Source organism: Chiloscyllium plagiosum, unplaced genomic scaffold, assembly GCF_004010195.1.
Source record: "Chiloscyllium plagiosum isolate BGI_BamShark_2017 unplaced genomic scaffold, ASM401019v2 scaf_10757, whole genome shotgun sequence".
Lineage (NCBI taxonomy): Eukaryota > Metazoa > Chordata > Chondrichthyes > Orectolobiformes > Hemiscylliidae > Chiloscyllium > Chiloscyllium plagiosum.
In genome coordinates, this window is record NW_025212443.1 from 12,557 (window position 1) to 16,007 (window position 3,451).

At 51.3% G+C, this 3,451-nt stretch overlaps 1 protein-coding gene across 1 annotated transcript in view; it reads left to right on the forward strand.

Annotated features, from left to right (window-relative positions):
* LOC122547391 overlaps positions 1-3,451 on the forward strand; it is a 13,039-nt gene that overhangs the window by 8,046 nt on the left and 1,542 nt on the right. The gene's annotated exons all lie outside the window — the stretch shown is intronic.

Consider the following 3,451-nt stretch of genomic DNA (forward strand, 5'->3'; position numbering starts at 1 on the left):
CCCCACCAGCCCCTACACCCCTCCCTATCTCTGTAACCCCCCTCCAGCCCCTACACCTCTGTACGATCTCCCCTCCAATCCCTATCTCCGGAGTATTCCTGGATTCCCATCGCCTCACACCGTTGATAGCTGTGCCTTAACCTGCCTGTGCCCTGAGCTCCGGGAACTCCCACCCACTCCCACCCCCACCTCAACGCGCTGGCTCTCAGTCACTTTGATCCAGAGGCCTTCCTTAGATTTCCCTCGCTTTCCATTGCCTGTCCCTGCTATCTCCGTCTGTGGCTGAATGTCATGTTCTGTTTGATCATCACTCATCTTGAGACGCTTTCCCGCACCGAAGACTCTCTCCAAAGGGAGGATGTTGACGAATTGAGCCCTCGGTGGTCTCCAAGTGGCTGGCCCTTTGCCAACCGGAATCACCTTAACCCAACCCCAACAGCTGCGTCATGCGCCATCCCCATCCCCGACCAAAGGTCACTGCGGGAGGGGCGTGCCCTACTGCCACAGCAACCCAGATCTTCAGAACGGGGAAGAAAAGGAGAAAGGCAGAGATTATTTAACACCCACCAAAACCTCACACCAATCGCCAGTGCCCACCGGTGGAATCCCAGCTGATAAGGCAACTGGACAAGTCAGACCTCAAAATGAAACCTGCCTTCGGCAATCACTCCCTGTTTTAGCTAACGTGGTGATGAGTTGCCGAAACACTGTCGCACAAACGTTGAAGAGTCTGCTCATCAGTACAAGGTCGATTACAAAAAAGACAAAAAGAAAAAGAAAACAAATCAAGCCACCTGGACACGGAACACAGCAAGAAATATCCTAAAACACATCATTTCACCACCTGTTTTCCAACTCCATCACTTTACAGAGATTCATGTCCAGAGAAACCATGCCTCGATATCAAAGTTTTAAGTTTGACGTAACTGACTTTCCTCAGTCTCTGTCCAATGAACAATGAACAGGTGGACACTCATGAAACCAAGAGCTTAAACTTTCTTAGCTTTTAATAACCAGCAGATTTCTCACCATATGCCATTCGTGTGCAAGTTGCACACACTATTCTCGCTTACTGAGGTAACATATTCCATTAAACTGCTCTTGAAAGCTATTCAAGGTTAGAAACTATAGATGGTTCTGACTCTGGTCAGGTCTCCTTCCAACTACCCCAAAAGACTCCACTTTCTTCAATCAACCCTCAAATCGCCTGAACCAACAGCAAGTTGATGAACTTTCAAGGTTTACTCGACCAGGCACAAACAATTTTTCAAGAACATTCCAGGGTTCCCTGAACTTTGACACATACTTGATTAGGTCACTGCTCCTGCATCTGACATTTACAATTCCGGAAAGTAACCGGGTCCCACATGCCACTGTTTTGAAATCCAAACTCGGAGAATGATATTTAAACCGATCACACACACACCCCTTTCATCCGGCAACAAAGCCAGGGCTCAACGGGCTGGACTTGCACCTCTCGAGTCAGAAGGTTGGCGGGTTTGCTTCCCATTTCAGAGGGTTCAAGCTCGTAATCCAGGCCCAAGCACAGAATGTCCATGCCGAGGGAGTGTGGGACTCCTTAAACTACCTGTCTGCCCTCTTTATTATTTCAGGCTGAGCATTGTAGAAGTCAGTCTTTCAGAAAAGGTGCAGGGGACATTCTCTCAGTTTCTGCGCTCCTCCCTGCTCCTCTTCCCCCCACCCCCATCCTCCCTGACCGTGTCCTGGGGCTAACAAGAAGTGCGCAGTCACTTTCACAACTGGGATCCTGCTGTTCACTAACGCTCTCACAAAACCGTGGCGATTAGTTACTCTTCGAAAGGAAGCTGCTCATTGGCTGCAGCTCGTTGGGTGGGGTGGAAGGCGCCACAGAAATGCAGGGCCGCGCACGCGCGCGCCCCTGGGTCAGGGCACACGGCCCTCTGACGACCGCGCCCCAACCCTGTTGAATACCTCAGAAAACCTCCCGCCGCAAAACAGACCAGAGATTTCAAACAAGCCAAGTCACATCCCCAAAATAACTACCCTCCGCGTACAAACAGCCTCCGCCCAGTCCCGAAAATACACAGTGGACTGGCACACACTTTGCAATAAACAGGATTCATGCAAACACAGGGCTCACCATCACAGTGGGGCAGCTCAGAGCAAGGTGACAGTGTGTCCTGGTCGGAGCCCAAGGGTCAACCCTGCGGAGGGAACAGAAATAGACCAACTATTAGTCCACAGGAAAATGGAGGGAGGTGGGGTTACGCACGGAGGAGACAGAGGGATCAGGGAGCGATGGAGGAGTGGGCAGAGTGGGCGAGGGCGTAGAGAGGGGCAGACACGAGGGGGGCAGAGAGATCAAGGGGACAGAGAGGGAAGAACAATGAGAGACACAGAAAGAAACAAGCAAATACATCAAGGGGGCAGGGAGAGGGACAGAGAGAGAGAGAGAGAGAGAGAGAGAGAAAATGAGGTGCAGAGAGGGAATTGAAAAAGACGCACACAGTGTAGGATCGGCAGATTTAGTTTGACAATTGTGTGTTACATTAGTAACAGGTTCCACAGCGTGACCTTGGTCACTGCACAACACAGTATCTTCCACAGTACAGACCCAACGTCAGTGCTCAGTGCACCGCGCACACACACACACACACACACTAAAATCAGGCAGTGCTTGGACAAACCAGGGGCCATACCAACGTTATACTTGACTCGGAACATGAAGCGTTTCGGTCTCCACAGATGCTGCCAGACTTGCTGAGTTTCTCTAGCATTTTCTGGTTTCTTTTTCAATTCATGAATCCCAGCAACTGCAGTGTTTTCTTTCACAGAATGAAACCCCTTCAAACCCTCCCAGGTCAGGGACAGCACGGGGTTAGATACAGAGTAAAGCTCCCTCTACACTGTCCCCATCAAACAGACCCAGGACAGTGACAGCACGGGGTTACAGAGTAAAGCTCCCTCTACACTGTTCCCAAACATGCCTGAGACGGCCAAATAACTGGCTCCAATTCCAGTGAAATGGAGTTTGTTTCAAGCCCCCTGTTGAGAGAGGGGTAACTGAACATGTGTTAAACAGGTTGTGTGGTTTGATGTGGTTTAGTGGGGTCTAACAGAATCTCGATGCACACAGCTGCAGGGAGCTTGGTGACAGGCAGGAAGGCCTGTCTGAGGGAGGCCACAATAAGCAGACACCTGTAGCAGTAACCCACCGACTGGTACTGGGGCTGAGGCCCGATAGAAAGCTGTAGCTCAGGGAGCAGGCTGACGGATTGGCAAAGGCTTGTCCCCTCCCCCCACATCGTCATGTCACACAAACAGTCCCAACATGGGTCATCGCACTCAGGAAACACAGCGCCTCCACAACAGGGGATCAGAAGGTCATCGGAACAACTCTCACTCAGGTGGCCATGCAGAGTGTCAGTGCTGAGGGAGTGCCGCACTGTCAGAGGGTCAGTGCTGAGGG